At 54.0% G+C, this 18,554-nt stretch overlaps 1 long non-coding RNA gene across 2 annotated transcripts in view; it reads right to left on the reverse strand.

Moving 5' to 3' along the window:
* Positions 1 to 1,418: 1,418 nt before the first annotated feature.
* The window catches only part of LOC142068237 (uncharacterized), a 79,824-nt gene continuing 62,688 nt past the window's right edge, over positions 1,419 to 18,554 (reverse strand). The window contains exons 1-3 of one of the 2 annotated variants that reach the window (XR_012664232.1): positions 4,514 to 4,646; positions 3,901 to 4,241; positions 1,419 to 2,004 (exon numbers count right to left, since the gene is read on the reverse strand). This is a non-coding gene — a long non-coding RNA (uncharacterized LOC142068237). Of the gene's footprint in view, positions 2,005 to 3,900; positions 4,242 to 4,513; positions 4,647 to 18,554 lie in introns of those variants that run through there. The other variant, XR_012664231.1, reaches the window with a different exon arrangement.

An 18,554-nucleotide genomic window follows, 5' to 3' on the forward strand; every position in this document is an offset into this window, starting at 1 on the left:
CCCCCTGCCCCGTCAGTGAAAACTGCGGCAATATCGGCTAAGTTTAAAAGCGTCGGCAGGAGGTGCAGAATACATAAATAAAGCGGCGGTTGGCTGCCGGGTATGGGTGCGATATAAATACATTTTGTTTACAGGCCTTCGTGCCTATTCAGCGTTGAACGGCACCGCAGCCCACCCAGCCCGGGGCTCGGAGAAGGGTCTCTCCAAGGGCACAACCTAAGGCAGCGCAGGAAGCCCAGCTGCCACGCTCCCAGTCGCTACGGGACGCTTGCTTACAGCTACACCGACGAGGGTACGGATGAGGCTGGAACTAGCAGAAATGCTGACTCTTCTGGCCTTTTATTTGTGGAAGGTACAGCGCGTGAGCCTCGGCGGCTCACAGGAGAAGCGCGCAGTGCTGCCTAACTCTCATTCTCAGCTCACGTACTACTGCCAAAGCTCCTGCCCTGTGCTGTGCCAGATGCCGGCTGGCGTGAGCACCTGGGCTCCTGAGGGACCCCCTTGTCCTGAGAGCCAGAGGTACTCACTTCCCTTTGCATGAGGCCTGTAGGAGATATACCCTGCAATTTAAAAAATCCGTATCAAATGTGGCAGACTCAAAAGAGGGCATTTTTAAAAAGGCAGGTTTGTTTTCTTTGTTAACTTTACGATCTACAGCCTAGCAAAGAGCTCCCTTTCAGTGTCAGTCGCTTGGCTTTCTCCCCTACTGACGAGGTCCCAGCCTCCCGGTGAGATCTCGCTGGAGATATTCTGAGTTTCCCTCAAGTACGGGGCTGCCCTGGCCCGAGGCCAGCGAAGAAGCTGACTTTGCCCGTGCCTGAATCAGCAACACGTCCAGCAGGCGACTTGCAGAGCCCAGGGAACCCTCGTAAAGAGGTTTGGGGGTGGGGCGCGCCACATCTGCGGCATCGGCCGTGGGAAAGGACCGGTGCAGTAAAACAGGTGGGTGAAACCGCGGTCCGCGCCAATACGTGCTGCTGCCTGGGGCATCACTTTGCTGCGGGTCAAGTCAGATGCTCTCTGTAAGAGTCAGTCAGGGTAAAGGCAGCAGCAGATTTCTTTTCTGCTCATTTTAACAAAGGCTGGACGGAGCCCATAGAGGAAGGCACTACGCGTCTTGCTGGGTTTGTTTCCCTGCCTTCTCGTAAGCTGTCGCGGAAACTTGCACGAGCAAAGCCTGTGCAAGCTGATGACAGCCACACACGGTTGAAGAGGGAGCAGACGGTGAGAGCAGAGGTGTGCGCTCAGGCTGTGCGCTGGAAGCTAATGCTAATGCTGCAAAATAAAGAGTGGATTTTCTTTTTTGGGTTTAGGTGAGCGCTAAACATGACATGTGCATATGTGCGTGTGTCTCTCGCAGGTTTTTGTCATACACCCCACCCTCCCACCCCAAAAAAACAACCCACACATGCCACGCGTTAAACAGTGGTTTTCCGTTGTACTTAGAAGTGCTTACATAGGTGTGTTGGTTTGTTACTTTTTTTAATGCAGAAACAGCAATACGATAGATTTAATACAGCTAGCAATTAGATGGGTGTAGCTTTAGAGCGTCGGCTGTTTACAAAGCAACCGCACACCTTCTTTAACTCACAGTTTAAACAAGTAAACTTGCAGTGCATCACACGTGCTTTGTACAGTCACGTTCCACACGGCAGGCCAGATGCTTCACCCTGCCTTGTCCTTGTTGTCCTGACTCCAACGGGACCGCCGAGGCCATCCTGGGGACAGCGCCGCTTTCTAGCAGCTGGGTTGCTTGCCTGGACGCCCCACAGACAAAGAGTCATTTCCCCACTGAACCTCTTCTCAAATAATTTCCTAGCCCTGCAGGCCCCACGTCCTTTGGTTCATATTTCCTTTTTTCCGGGCTTGATGCACAGGACCGACGATTTCCAGAAATAGAAACAGAGGCTGATTCAGTCCAGGCTCAACATTCTCTGACCTAAACCAAACTGTCTTCGAAGAGATAGCTGTACCGTAGGCACCACCTCGGGAACAGAAGTTGCCCTGTCATTAAAAAAAAAAAAAAAGAAGGAAAACAAGGCATTTCAGGCTGAGGAGGCTGAGCGGTGTGCTGGGGGCGGTGGGGGTTGGAAAGAAACAGTTCAGACGATTAGAGCGAGCTTAGCGTTGCAAAGCGTGCCATTATTTTTAATTTGGCAGTCAGAAGACAATAGATTCTGACACTGATTTCCTGTGTGCTGCGGGAGTTCTCGCCTCAGCATTCCTGTGCACCATTTTACTTTTGTGTCCCGTCCGCTTCGCTTTTGCGCTGTAGCTCTCCGGTTCTAGCTACGCTTCCCACCACCCCCATTACTCTTTGACAAGCCCAGCTCTCACTGTGCTTCCCTTCCCTTCCCTTCCCTTCCCTTCCCGTATGCGCGTGCAGGGAAAAGCCCGCGCGTCTGCCACTACAGGACACGCTCTGGGAGGCAGGAGAGATGACGACGCTCCCTGACAGAGGACACAGCTGAGGGGCGGTCCGCCGGGGCTGGGGAGATGGCAGCACCTTCCCTCAGCTGCCCCATCCGAGCACAGGTGCAGGTGAGCACTGAGGAGAGACAAGCAGGCAGGAGCCGCAGAGCGAGAGAGAAAATAAAATTCACGGGTGGGTGCTACTTGCGTCTCATTTTTAGCGCAAGGGATGAATTCTCAGCACATTCTTGGAGCTGCCCCTTTGGGACTCACGGAGAAGAGGGAGGTTGGCCACGCGGTGCAGCCCAGCTCTGCTTCCCCTAAACGGTTTTACTGTTCAGGTGTTGCCCTAATCTGGCCGGTACCCCTGCAAAGAGTTTGGGATTTCTGCTGCCTCTCCGGGCCAGCCGCAGACCCTGACTTCATCGCAGCGAATGACCCTGCGCTCGTCAGAGCGGTTGCCGAGTCACATCCCGCTGCCTTCCCTGCAGAACCGGTGACCCTTTTTCAGCCCTTGCCCCCTCTTCTCTCCGCTCGTTGCCCATCCCTTTATCAGTGCCGGCACCGATCCTGCCTCCAGCTCGCCCTGTCTCCACCTGCGAGCGCCCAACAGGAGCTAAATGTCTCCTCAAGGACGCACGGAAGAGACGCGCAGGTAACCCAGCACAGACCCCCTGCAAACATCTTCTTTCCATTTTCTTTCCTCTCCTGACACGAAGAGATGACTTAGGAAAAAGCGTACTGCTCACACTTCACCTGCACTGCTTCTACTTTCACTTTCGCTCTCCTTGGCAGTAATTAATAGCGGTGGCTGGGGGGGCTGGGGCATTCCCCCAAAGCGGCTGCAGTTACATCCGGGCGGTTGTGGCACTCCATTAGCTCTGTAGTTTTTAAATCTAAATCTTCTGGAATTGTTAGTTCTGCTCAGGAATCACCCGTACCTGCAAATTTTCTTAATAGCTACGCTTGACCCCAGCCACTGTTTAACAGCTCACCTTTATTTCTCTTCATTTAAGAACCTAAAGCTTCGTTTACTGCTTGGGTTGGAAGCAGGAGCTGTCGCTGCCTCTGAACTTTCTAACAGCCCTGTTACAATTTCAGTACTACCCGCTCCCAATTTAGCTTTCCGGGTCGATTTTCATTCTAGATTCGAAAATTTCCTTATTTTGTTTCTGATCAGGAGTCATTAATGCCTGCAGTTGATTTAGTAACGGCTGTATTTAGATTGAGCTATTAATGACTCGCAACTCTATTTATGGCATAAAAAAGGACTGCCTTTATTTTTTTTAACTACAGATTAGGAATAATGACTGCCTGGTTTGTTCAGTAATAGGTGTGATTAAATTTAGTCACGACTCCTCCCTAAATAATATGTATTTATTTGCACTCTAACAATTTAACCTTCCCTTTACCGGCCAGGGGCACCGACAAGTGCCCGTGCGTACCTCCGCTCCCCCTGCGCCGGCTCCCCAGGGAACAGCCTCTTACCCTGACCAGAGTCTGCAGCGGCCCGTTGTCATCCCAGCTCCTCGCCCTCGAGAAAGCGGCCGCCTGAAGCGGCGGCAGCTCCGCTGCTGCCCAGAGGGGACGGAAATGGCGCGGGGTAAAGCTCTCCGGGCCGCCTGCGTCCCGCGCGGAGGCGGTGACCTCAGCAGCCTGTACGCTGTTGGGGCCGAGCCAACAACCTGAGGAGGAGTCGCAGGGCGTAGCTGTTTCTGCAACAACCACGCTTTCCCGCCTGGCTGGACAAGAAAGCGGGGCCTGCGGGGGCCTGGAGAGGCAGCATCGCTGCAGGTTGTGCCACGGCTGTTGAGAGGCCAAGGCAACACCTGAAACAGTGAACGGCACAACTAGTGAAAACCCCCAAGGTTCCGGGTTCAGTAAAGACAGGAATTGCAGCAGCACAATAAAATGATCTCACGAGGGGAAAAAAAACAGCAAAGCAAAAACCAAACCCCAAACAGAACACCATACCACTAACCCGTCTCACCGCCCCCTCAGCGCCCAAAACAGCATCCTGGGAGAAAAAAAGCAAAGCAGGCCACAAGGGACCTTTCTAGTACAGATGCCGCCAAAGAGTGCCAAGCTCTGGAATCCTTACCTCAGGCAACGCCTCCGCTTCTCTAAACGCCAGAGCACGCCTGCCCGGGGGGCTGAGACAGCCCCAAAGCTGCGACCGCCCGAGGGAACACGGGAGCACCGACGCCAGAGAAGCCCAGGGCCAGAGCCGGGGCTCTTCCACCCCCGGGCCCCGCCCCCGCCCTTCCCACAGCGCCCCGCGAAAGGGGCGGGCCGAGCCCCCCGGGGGGTGAAGGCCCCGGGAGCCGTACGAGAGCCGCCTGGAGTTCCCGGCACGGGAGGGAGGGGGGAGAGAAAACACCCAAACCGAGCCCCCCGAGCGGAGCAAACACAGGCTCGGGCTGTTGCCGGGGGGCGGGGCCTGTCGCTAAGGGGAGAGAGCCGGCACCGCCCCCCGGGCCGTTGCCGGGGGGTGGGGCCTGTCGCTAAGGGGAGAGAGCCGGCACCGCCCCCCGGGCCGTTGCCGGGGGGTGGGGCCTGTCACTAAGGGGGTGTGTCCAAAGGGACGCTGGCAATGCCCCTGGAGCCATCACCAAGGGCAGGGCCTGTTGCTATGGAGGGTGGGGCCAGGCAGCACCAGCAACACCCCCAGGCTGTCACCAGGGGGTGGGACCTGTTGCTAACTGGGGATGCTGGGGAGCACACGAGCACGGCCCCACCCCACCAGGCCCTCGCCAGGGGGCGGGGCCTGTCGCAAAGGTGGGTGGGGCCAGAGGGGTCAGATATCAGCCCGCGCGTATAGACCAGTGCGTCCCAGTAATGACCAACATGCCACACAATATGGATCCCAGTACATCCCAGCTCCCTCCCAGCGACGCCCAGTACATCCCAGTTCCCTCCCAGTACATCCCAGTTGCCTACCAGTGCAGCCCAGTACATCCCAGATCCCTCCCAGTCCGTCCCAGTTCCCTCCCAGTCCGTCCCAGTACATCCCAGTTCCCTCCCAGTACATCCCAGTTCCCTCACAGTTCACACACAGTTCACTCCCAGTTCCATTCCAGTACATCCCAGTACATGCCAGTTGCCTCCCAGTTTCCTCTAAGTACATGCCAGTACATCAAAGTTCCCTCCCAGTACATCCCAGTTCCCTCTAAGTACATCCCAGTACTTCACAGTTCACTCCCACTACATCCCAGTACGTCCCAGTTCCCCCTTGGTACATAACACTTCCCTCCCAATACATCCCAGTTCCCTCCCATTACATCCCGATTCCCTCACAGTACATCCCAGTTCCCTGCCAGTATGTCCCAGTACATCCCAGTTCCCTCCCTGTTCCTTCCCAGTACATAACAGATACCTCCCAGTACATCCCAGTACATCCCAGTAGATCCTGGTACATCCCAAATCCCTGCCAGTTCCACCCGGTACAACCCAGTACAAGCCTGTACATCCTAGTTCCTCCACAGTACATCCCAGGGCATCCCCGCACATTGTAGTGCCTCCCAGTACATCCCAGGTCCCTCGCAGTACATCCTATACATACCAGTTCCCTCCCAGTACCTCCCAGTTCCCTCCCAATTCCTTCCCAGTACCTCCCAGTTCCCTCCCAATTCCTTCCCAGTACACAACAGTTACCTCCCAGTACATCCCAGTTCCATCCCAGTACATTCGAGTTCCATCCCAGTACATCCCAGTACATCCCAGTTCCCTCCCAGTACGTCCCAGTTCCCTCCCAGTCCGTCCGAGTTCCCTCCAGTACATACCAGTACATACCAGTTCCCTCCCAGTACATCCTACTACATACCAGTTCCCTCACAATTCCTTCCCAGTACACAACAGTTACCTCCCAGTACATCCCAGTTCCATCCCAGTACATCCGAGTTCCATCCCAGTACATCCCAGTACATCCCAGTTCCCTCCCAGTACGTCCCAGTTCCCTCCCAGTCCGTCCGAGTTCCCTCCATTACATCCTACTACATACCAGTTCCCTCCCAATTCCCTCCCAGTTCACTCCCAGTACCTCCCAGTTCCCTCCCACTTCCTTCCCAGTACACAAGTTACCTCCCAGTACATCCCAGTTCCATCCCAGTACATCCCAGTTCCATCCCAGTACATCCCAGTACTTCACAGTTCCCTCCCAGTACATCCCAGTTACCTCTAAATACATCCCAGTACTTCACAGTTCCCTCCCAGCACATCCCAGTATGTCCCAGTTCCTCTCAGTACATAACACTTCCCTCCCAGTACATACCAGCACATCCCAGTGTCCTCACAGTACGTCCCAGTTCCCTCCCAGTACGTCCCAGTTCCCTCCCAGTACATCCCAGTTCCCTACGAGTACATCCCAGTTCCCTACCAGTTCCTTCCCAGTACATCCCAGTTCCCTCCCAGTACATCCCAGTTCCCAAAACTTTCCTCTTGTACATACCATTTCCCTCCCAGTACATCCCAGTTCCCTCTAAGTACATCCCAGTACTTCACAGTTCCCTCCCAGTTCACTCCCAGTTCCCTCCCAGTTCACTCCCAGTTCCCTCCCAGTACATCCCAGTTCCCTCTAAGTACATCCCAGTACTTCACAGTTCCCTCCAGTTCACTCCCAGTTCCCTCCCAGTACATCCCAGTACTTCACAGTTCCCTCCCAATTCCTTCCCAGTACACAGCAGTTCCCCTCAGTACATAACACTTCCCTCCCAGTACATACCAGTACATCCCAGTGTCCTCACAGTACGTCCCAGTTCCCTCCCAGTACGTCCCAGTTCCCTCCCAGTACATCCCAGTTCCCTACCAGTTCACTCCCAGTACACAACAGTTACCTCCCAGCACATCCCAGTACATCCCAGTAGATCCTGGTACATCCCAAATCCCTGCCAGTTCCACCCGGTACAACCCAGTACAAGCCTGTACATCCTAGTTCCTCCACAGTACATCCCAGGGCATCCCCGCACATTGTAGTGCCTCCCAGTACATCCCAGTTCCCTCCCAGTACTGGGAGGAACCTGGGATGTACTGGGAGGGAACTGGGACGTACTGGGAGGGAACTGGGACGTACTGGGAGGGAACTGGGATGTACTGGGATGTAATGGGACGGAACTGGGATGTATTGGGAGGCACTGGGAAAGAAGTGGTAGTGAACCGGGAGGGAATTGGGATGTACGGGGATGAACTGGTAGGAAACTGGGATGTACTGGCATGGAACGGGGATGTATTGGGATGTACAGGAACGGAACTGGAATGTACTGCGATGTACTGGGATGTACTGGGAGGAAACTGGGATGTACTGGGAGGAAACTGGGAGGGAAGTGGGTGTCAACTGGGACATTCCAGTTTCCTCCCAGTACATCCCAGTTCCCTACCAGTGCAGCCCAGTACATCCCAGATCCCTCCCAGTCCGTCCCAGTCCGTCCCAGTACATCCCAGTTCCCTCACAGTACATCCCAGTTCCCTCCCAGTTCACACACAGTTCACTCCCAGTTCCATTCCAGTACATCCCAGTACATGCCTGTTGCCTCCCAGTTTCCTCTAAGTACATCCCAGTACTTCAAAGTTCCCTCTCAGTACATCCCAGTTCCCTCACAGTACATCCCAGTACTTCACAGTTCACTCCCACTACATCCCAGTACGTCCCAGTTCCCCCTTGGTACATAACACTTCCCTCCCAATACATCCAAGTTCCCTCCCAGTACATCCCAATCCCCTCCCAGTACATCCCAGTTCCCTGCCAGTATGTCCCAGTACATCCCAGTTCCCTCCCAGTACATCCCAGTTCCCTCCCAGTTCCCTCCCAGTACATACCAGTTCCCTCCCAGTACATCCTGGTACATCCTGGTACATCCCAGTTCCCACCCAGTACATCCTACTACATACCAGTTCCCTCCCAGTTCACTCCCAGTACATCCCAGTACGTCCCAGTTCCATCCCAGTACTTCACAGTTCCATCCCAGTACATCCCAGTACGCACCAGTTCCCCTCTGTACATAACACTTCCCTACCAGTACATCCCAGTTCCCTACCAGTTCCTTCCCAGTACATAACAGTTACCTCCCAGTACATCCCAGTACATCCCAGTAGATCCTGGTACATCCCAAATCCCTGCCAGTTCCACCCGGTACAACCCAGTACAAGCCTGTACATCCTAGTTCCTCCACAGTACATCCCAGGGCATCCCCGCACATTGTAGTGCCTCCCAGTACATCCCAGGTCCCTCCCAGTACTGGGAGGGACCTGGGATGTACTGGGAGGGAACTGGGACGTACTGGGAGGGAACTGGGATGTACTGGGATGTAATGGGACGGAACTGGGATGTAATGGGACGGAACTGGGAAAGAAGTGGTAGTGAACCGGGAGGGAATTGGGATGTACGGGGATGAACTGGTAGGGAACTGGGATGTACTGGCATGGAACGGGGATGTATTGGGATGTACAGGAACGGAACTGGAATGTACTGCGATGTACTGGGATGTACTGGGAGCAAACTGGAATTTACTGGGATGTACTGGGAGGAAACTGGGATATACTGGGAAGCACTGGGAGGGAAGTGGATGTCAACTGGGACATTCCAGTTTCCTCCCAGTACGTCCCAGTTCCCTCCCAGTACGTCCCAGTACATCCCAGTACATCCCAGTTCCCTCACAGTACATCCCAGTTACCTCTAAATACATCCCACTACTCCACAGTTCCCTCCCAGCACATCCCAGTACGTCCCAGTTCCCCTCAGTACATAACACTTCCCTCCCAGTACGTACCAGTACATCCCAGTGTCCTCACAGTACGTCCCAGTTCCCTCCCAGTACATCCCAGTTCCCTCCCAGTCCGTCCCAATCCCCTCCCAGTACATCCCAGTTCCCTGCCAGTATGTCCCAGTACATCCCAGTTCCCTCCCAGTAAATCCCAGTTCCCTCCCAGTTCTCTCCCACTACATCCCAGTTCCCTCCCAGTACATACCAGTTCCCTCCCAGTACATCCCAGTACATCCTGGTACATCCCAGTTCCCACCCAGTACATCCTACTACATACCAGTTCCCTCCCAGTTCCCTCCCAGTACTTCCCAGTACTTCAAAGTTCCCTCCCAGTACATCCCAGTACGTCCCAGTTCCCCTCAGTACATAACACTTCCCTACCAGTACATCCCAGTTCCCTACCAGTTCCTTCCCAGTACATAACAGTTACCTCCCAGTACATCCCAGTACATCCCAGTAGATCCTGGTACATCCCAAATCCCTGCCAGTTCCACCCGGTACAACCCAGTACAAGCCTGTACATCCTAGTTCCTCCACAGTACATCCCAGGGCATCCCCGCACATTGTAGTGCCTCCCAGTACATCCCAGTTCCCTCCCAGTTCACTCCCAGTACCTCCCAGTTCCCTCCCAATTCCTTCCCAGTACACAGCAGTTACCTCCCAGTACATCCCAGTTCCATCCCAGTACATCGCACTACTTCACAGTTCCCTCCCAGTACATCCCAGTTCCCTCTAAGTACATCCCAGTACTTCACAGTTCCCTCCCAGCACATCCCAGTACGTCCCAGTTCCCCTCAGTACATAACAGTTACCTCCCAGTACATCCCAGTACATCCTGGTACATCCCAAATCGCTGCCAGTTCCACCCGGTACAACCCAGTACAAGCCTGTACATCCTAGTTCCTCCACAGTACATCCCAGGGCATCCCCGCACATTTTAGTGCCTCCCAGAACCTCCCAGGAATTGGGAGGGAACTAGGATGTACTGGGATGTAATGGGACGGAACTGGGATGTAATGGGACGGAACTGGGAAAGAAGTGGTAGCGAACCGGGAGGGAATTGGGATGTACAGGGATGAACTGGTAGGGAAATGGGATGTACTGGCATGGAACAGGGATGTATTGGGATGTACAGGAACGGAACTGGAATGTACTGCGATGTACTGGGATGTACTGGGAGCAAACTGGGATTTACTGGGATGTACTGGGAGGAAACTGGGATATACTGGGAGGAAACTGGGATATACTGAGAGGCACTGGGAGGGAAGTGGGTGTCAACTGGGAAATTCCAGTTTCCTCCCAGTACATCCCAGTTACCTCCCAGTCCGTCTCAGTTCCCTCCCAGTACATCCTACTACATACCAGTTCCCTCCCAGTTCACTCCCAGTACCTCCCAGTTCCCTCCCAATTCCTTCCCAGTACACAGCAGTTACCTCCCAGTACATCCCAGTTCCATCCCAGTACATCCCAGTACTTCACAGTTCCCTCCCTGCACATCCCAGTACGTCCCAGTTCCCCTCAGTATATAACAGTTACCTCCCAGTACATCCCAGTACATCCCAGTAGATCCTGGTACATCCCAAATCCCTGCCAGTTCCACCCGGTACAACCCAGTACAAGCCTGTACATCCTAGTTCCTCCACGGTACATCCCTGGGCATCCCCGCACATTGTAGTGCCTCCCAGTATATCCCAGGTCCCTCCCAGTACTGGGAGGGAACTGGGATGTACTGGGAGGGAACTGGGATGTAATGGGACGGAACTGGGATGTAATGGGACGGAACTGGGAAGGAAGTGGTAGTGAACCGGGAGGGAATTGAGATGTACGGGGATGAACTGGTAGGAAACTGGGATGTACTGGGAGCAAACTGGGATTTACTGGGATGTACTGGGAGGAAACTGGGATATACTGGGAGGAAACTGGGATATACTTATAGGCACTGGGAGGGAAGTGGGTGTCAAGTGGGACATTCCAGTTTCCTCCCAGTACATCCCAGTTCCCTCCCAGTCCGTCTCAGTTCCCTCCCAGTCCGTCCCAGTTCCCTCCCAGTACATCTTACTACATACCAGTTCCCTCCCAGTTCACTCCCAATTCCTTCCCAGTACACAGCAGTTACCTCCCAGTACATCCCAGTTCCATCCCAGTACTTCACAGTTCCCTCCCAGTACATACCAGTTCCCTCTAAGTACATCCCAGTACTTCACAGTTCCCTCCCAGCACATCCCAGTACGTCCCAGTTCCCCTCAGTACATAACACTTCCCTCCCAGTACATACCAGTTCCCTACCAGTTCACTCCCAGTACATAACAGTTACCTCCCAGTACATCCCAGTACATCCCAAATCCCTGCCAGTTCCACCCGGTACAACCCAGTACAAGCCTGTACATCCTAGTTCCTCCACAGTACATCCCAGGGCATCCCCGCACATTGTAGTGCCTCCCAGTACATCCCAGTTCCCTCCCAGTACTGGGAGGGACCTGGGATGTACTGGGAGGGAACTGGGATGTACTGGGATGTAATGGGACGGAACTGGGATGTAATGGGACGGAACTGGGAAAGAAGTGGTAGTGAACCAGGAGGGAATTGGGATATACGGGGATGAACTGGTAGGGAACTGGGATGTACTGGCATGGAACGGGGATGTATTGGGATGTACAGGAACGGAACTGGAATGTACTGGGATGTACTGGGAGCAAACTGGGATTTACTGGGATGTACTGGGAGGAAACTGGGATATACTGGGAGGCACTGGGAGGGAAGTGGGTGTCAACTGGGACATTCCAGTTTCCTCCCAGTACATCCCAGTTCCCTACCAGTGCAGCCCAGTACATCCCAGATCCCTCCCAGTACATCCCAGTTCCCTCCCAGTCCGTCCCAGTACATCCCAGTACATCCCAGTTCCCTCACAGTACATCCCAGTTCCCTCATAGTTCACACACAGTTCACTCCCAGTTCCATTCCAGTACATCCCAGTACATGCCACTTTCCTCCAAGTAAATCCCAGTTCCCTCCCACTACATCCAAGTTCCCTCCCACTTCCCTCTAAGTACATCCCAGTACTTCACAGTTCACTCCCAGTACATCCCAGTTCCCCCTCGGTACATAAGAGTTCCCTCCCAGTACACCCCAGTACATCCCAGTTCCCTCCCAGTATGTCCCACTACATCCCAGTTCCCTCCCAGTCCATCCCAGTTCCCTCCCAGTTCACACAGAGTTCACTCCCAGTTCCATTCCAGTACATCCCAGTACATGCCTGTTGCCTCCCAGTTTCCTCTAAGTACATCCCAGTACTTCACAGTTCACTCCCACTACATCCCAGTACGTCCCAGTTCCCCCTTGGTACATAACACTTCCCTCCCAATACATCCAAGTTCCCTCCCAGTACATCCCAATCCCCTCCCAGTACATCCCAGTTCCCTCCCAGTATGTCCCAGTACATCCCAGTTCCCTCCCAGTACATCCCAGTTCCCTCCCAGTACATACCTGTTCCCTCCCAGTTCCCTCCCAGTACATCCCAGTACATCCCAGTTTCCTCCCAGTACATACCAGTTCCCTCCCAGTACATCCCAGTACATCCTGGTACATCCCAGTTCCCACCCAGTACATCCTACTACATACCACTTCCCTCCCAGTTCCCTCCCAGTACATCCCAGTACTTCACAGTTCCATCCCAGTACATCCCAGTACGCACCAGTTCCCCTCTGTACATAACACTTCCCTCCCAGTACATAACAGTACATCCCAGTGTCCTCACAGTACGTCCCAGTTCCCTCCCAGTACATCCCAGTTCCCTCTAAGTACATCCCAGTTCCCTCTAAGTACATCCCAGTACTTCACAGTTCCCTCCCAGTATGTCCCAGTACATCCCAGTTCCCTCCCAGTACATACCAGTTCCCTCCCAGTACATACCAGTTCCCTCCCAGTTCCCTCCCAGTACATCCCAGTACATCCCAGTTCCCTACCAGTACGTCCCAGTTCCCTCCCAGTTCACTCCCAGTACCTAACAGATACCTCCCAGTACATCCCAGTACATCCCAGTAGATCCTGGTACATCCCAAATCCCTGCCAGTTCCACCCGGTACAACCCAGTACAAGCCTGTACATCCTAGTTCCTCCACAGTACATCCCAGGGCATCCCCGCACATTGTAGTGCCTCCCAGTATGTACTGGGATGTACTGGGATGTAATGGGACGGAACTGGGATGTATTGGGAGGCACTGGGAAAGAAGTGGTAGTGAACCGGGAGGGAATTGGGATGTACGGGGATGAACTGGTAGGAAACTGGGATGTACTGGCATGGAACGGGGATGTATTGGGATGTACAGGAACGGAACTGGAATGTACTGCGATGTACTGGGATGTACTGGGAGCGAACTGGGATTTACTGGGATGTACTGGGAGGAAACTGGGATATACTGGGAGGAAACTGGGAGGGAAGTGGGTGTCAACTGGGACATTCCAGTTTCCTCCCAGTACATCCCAGTTCCCTACCAGTGCATCCCAGTCCGTCCCAGTTCCCTCCCAGTCCGTCCCAGTACATCCCAGTTCCCTCCCAGTACATCCTACTACATACCAGTTCCCTCCCAGTTCACTCCCAGTACACAACAGTTACCTCCCAGTACGTCCCAGTTCCCTCCCAGTACATCCCAGTTCCGTCCCAGTTCCCTACCAGTGCGTCCTAGTTCCCTCCCAGTACGTCCCAGTTCCCTCTTAGTCCATTCCAGTTCCCTCCAGTATATCCCACTACATCCCAGTTCCCTCCAGTACATCTCAGTTCTCGCCCATTTCCCTCCAAGTACATCCCAGTTCCCTCCCAGTACATCCCAGTTCCCTCACAGTTCACTCCCAGTTCCATTCCAGTACATCCCAGTACATGCCAGTTCCCTCCCAGTACATCACACTACATCCCAGTTCCCTCCCAGTTCCTGCTAAGTACATCCCAGTACTTCACAGTTCCCACCCAGCACATCCTAGTACGTCCCAGTTCCCCTCAGTACATAACACTTCCCTCCCAGTACATACCAGTACATCCCAGTGTCCTCACAGTACGTCCCAGTTCCCTCCCAGTACATCCCAGTTCCCTCCCAGTCCGTCCCAATCCCCTCCCAGTACATCCCAGTTCCCTGCCAGTATGTCCCAGTACATCCCAGTTCCCTCCCAGTACATACCAGTTCCCTCCCAGTACATCCCAGTTCCCTGCCAGTATGTCCCAGTACATCCCAGTTCCCTCCCACTACATCCCAGTTCCCTCCCAGTACATACCAGTTCCCTCCCAGTACATCCCAGTACATCCTGGTACATCCCAGTTCCCACCCAGTACATCCTACTACATATCAGTTCCCTCCCAGTTCACTCCTAGTACATCCCAGTACTTCACAGTTCCATCCCAGTACATCCCAGTACGCACCAGTTCCCCTCTGTAAATAACACTTCCCTCCCAGTACATAACAGTACATCCCAGTGTCCTCACACTACGTCCCCGTTCCCTCCCAGTACATCCCAGTTCCCTACCAGTACATCCCAGTTCCTTACCAGTTCCTTCCCAGTACATAACAGTTACCTCCCAGTACATCCCAGTACATCCCAGTAGATCCTGGTACATCCCAAATCCCTGCCAGTTCCACCCGGTACAACCCAGTACAAGCCTGTACATCCTAGTTCCTCCACAGTACATCCCAGGGCATCCCCGCACATTGTAGTGCCTCCCAGAACATCCCAGTTCCCTCCCAGTACTGGGAGGGACCTGGGATGTACTGGGAGGGAACTGGGACGTACTGGGAGGGAACTGGGATGTACTGGGATGTAATGGGACGGAACTGGGATGTATTGGGAGGCACTGGGAAAGAAGTGGTAGTGAACCGGGAGGGAATTGGGATGTACGGGGATGAACTGGTAGGGAACTGGGATGTACTGGCATGGAATGGGGATGTATTGGGATGTACAGGAACAGAACTGGAATGTACTGCGATGTACTGGGATGTACTGGGAGCAAACTGGGATTTACTGGGATGTACTGGGAGGAAACTGGGATATACTGGGAGGCACTGGGAGGGAAGTGGGTGTCAACTGGGACATTCCAGTTTCCTCCCAGTACATCCCAGTTCCCTACCAGTGCATCCCAGTCCGTCCCAGTTCCCTCCCAGTCCGTCCCAGTTCCCTCCCAGTCCGTCCCAGTACATCCCAGTTCCCTCCCAGTACATCCTACTACATACCAGTTCCCTCCCAGTTCACTCCCAGTACACAACAGTTACCTCCCAGTACGTCCCAGTTCCCTCCCAGTACGTCCCAGTACATCCAGTTCCGTCCCCGTTCCCTACCAGTGCGTCCTAGTTCCCTCCCAGTACGTCCCAGTTCCCTCTTAGTCCATTCCAGTTCCCTCCAGTATATCCCAGTACATCCCAGTTCCCTCCAGTACATCTCAGTTCTCTCCCATTTCCCTCCCAGTACATCCCAGTTCCCTCCCAGTACATCCCAGTTCCCTCACAGTTCACACACAGTTCACTCCCAGTTCCATTCCAGTACATCCCAGTACATGCCAGTTCCCTCCCAGTACATCACACTACATCCCAGTTCCCTCCCAGTTCCATCCCAGTACATCCCAATACTTCACAGTTCCCTCCCAGCACATCCCAGTACGTCCCAGTTTCCCTCAGTACATAACACTTCCCTCCCAGTACATAACAGTACATCCCAGTGTCCTCACAGTACGTCCCCGTTCCCTCCCAGTACATCCCAGGTCCCTCCCAGTTCACTCCCAGTACATAACAGATACCTCCCAGTACATCCCAGTACATCCTAGTAGATCCTGGTACATCCCAAATCCATGCCAGTTCCACCCGGTACAACCCAGTACAAGCCTGTACATCCTAGTTCCTCCACAGTACATCCCAGGGCATCCCCGCACATTGTAGTGCCTCCCAGTACATCCCAGTTCCCTCCCAGTACTGGGAGGGACCTGGGATGTACTGGGAGGGAACTGGGACGTACTGGGAGGGAACTGGGATGTACTGGGATGTAATGGGACGGAACTGGGATGTATTGGGAGGCACTGGGAAAGAAGTGGTAGTGAACCGGGAGGGAATTGGGATGTACGGGGATGAACTGGTAGGAAACTGGGATGTACTGGCATGGAACGGGGATGTATTGGGATGTACAGGAACAGAACTGGAATGTACAGCGATGTATTGGCATGTACTGGCAGCGAGCTGGGATTTACTGCGATGTACTGGGAGGAAACTGGGATATACTGGGAGGCATTGGGAGGGAAGTGGGTGTCAACTGGGACATTCCAGCTTCCTCCCAGTACATCCCAGTTCCCTACCAGTGCAGCCCAGTACATCCCAGTTCCCTCCCAGTCCGTCCCAATCCCCTCCCAGTACATCCCAGTTCCCTCCCAGTCCGTCCCAGTACATCCCAGTTCCCTCCCAGTAAATCCCAGTTCCCTCCCAGTACATCCCAGTTCCCTCCGAGTACATACCAGTTCCCTCCCAGTACATCCTGGTACATCCCAGTTCCCACCCAGTACATCCTACTACATACCAGTTCCCTCCCAGTTCACTCCCAGTACATCCCAGTACTTCACAGTTCCCTCCCAGTACATCCCAGTACGTCCCAGTTCCCCTCAGTACATAACACTTCCCTCCCAGTACATACCAGTACATCCCAGTGTCCTCACAGTACGTCCCAGTTCCCTCCCAGTACATCCCAGTTCCCTACCAGTACATCCCAGTTCCCTCCCTGTTCCTTCCCAGTACATCCCAGTAGATCCTTGTACATCCCAAATCCCTGCCAGTTCCACCCGGTACAACCCAGTACAAGCCTGTACATCCTAGTTCCTCCACAGTACATCCCAGGGCATCCCCGCACATTGTAGTGCCTCCCAGTACATCCCAGATCCCTCCCAGTACATCCCAGATCCCTCCCAGTCTGTCCCAGTACGTCCCAGTACATCCCAGTTCCCTCACAGTACATCCCAGTTCCCTCACAGTTCACACACAGTTCACTCCCAGTTCCATCCCACTACATCCCAGTACATGCCACTTTCCTCCAAGTAAATCCCAGTTCCCTCCCACTACATCCAAGTTCCCTCCCACTTCCCTCTAAGTACATCCCAGTACTTCACAGTTCACTCCCATTACATCCCAGTTCCCCCTCGGTACATAACACTTCCCTCCCAGTACACCCCAGTACATCCCAGTTCCCTCCCAGTATGTCCCACTACATCCCAGTTCCCTCCCAGTACATCCCAGTTCCCTCCCAGTAAATCCCAATTCCCAACACTTTCCACCCAGTACATCCCAGTTCCCTCCCAGTACATCCCAGTTCCCTCTAAGTACATCCCAGTACTTCACAGTTCCCTCCCAGTTCACTCCCAGTACACAACAGTTACCTCCCAGTACATCCCAGTAGATCCTGGTACATCCCAAATCCCTGCCAGTTCCACCCGGTACAACCCAGTACAAGCCTGTACATCCTAGTTCCTCCACGGTACATCCCAGGACATCCCCGCACATTGTAGTGCCTCCCAGTACATCCCAGCTCCCTCCCAGTACTGGGAGGGACCTGGGATGTACTGGGAGGGAACTGGGATGTACTGGGATTTAATGGGACGGAACTGGGATGTATTGGGAGGCACTGGGAAAGAAGTGGTAGTGAACCGGGAGGGAATTGGGATGTACGGGGATGAACTGGTAGGGAACTGGGATGTACTGGCATGGAACGGGGATGTATTGGGATGTACAGGAACGGAACTGGAATGTACGGCGATGTATTGGGATGTACAGGGAGCGAACTGGGATTTACTGGGATGTACTGGGAGGAAACTGGGATATACTGGGAGGAAACTGGGATATACTGGGAGGAAACTGGGAGGGAAGTGGGTGTCAACTGGGACATTCCAGTTTCCTCCCAGTACATCCCAGTTCCCTACCAGTGCAGCCCAGTACATCCCAGATCCCTCCCAGTACATCCCAGTACATCCCAGTACATCCCAGTTCCCTCACAGTACATCCCAGTTCCCTCCCAGTTCACACACAGTTCACTCCCACTACATCCCAGTACGTCCCAGTTCCCCCTTGGTACATAACACTTCCCTCCCAATACATCCAAGTTCCCTCCCAGTACATCCCAATCCCCTCCCAGTACATCCCAGTTCCCTGCCAGTATGTCCCAGTACATCCCAGTTCCCTCCCAGTACATCCCAGTTCCCTCCCAGTACATCCCAGTTCCCTCCCAGTTCCCTCCCAGTACATCCCAGTTCCCTCCCAGTACATACCAGTTCCCTCCCAGTACATCCTGGTACATCCTGGTACATCCCAGTTCCCACCCAGTACATCCTACTACATACCAGTTCCCTCCCAGTTCACTCCCAGCACATCCCCGTACTTC

Source organism: Phalacrocorax aristotelis, chromosome 24 (assembly GCF_949628215.1).
Source record: "Phalacrocorax aristotelis chromosome 24, bGulAri2.1, whole genome shotgun sequence".
NCBI classification, from domain to species: domain Eukaryota; kingdom Metazoa; phylum Chordata; class Aves; order Suliformes; family Phalacrocoracidae; genus Phalacrocorax; species Phalacrocorax aristotelis.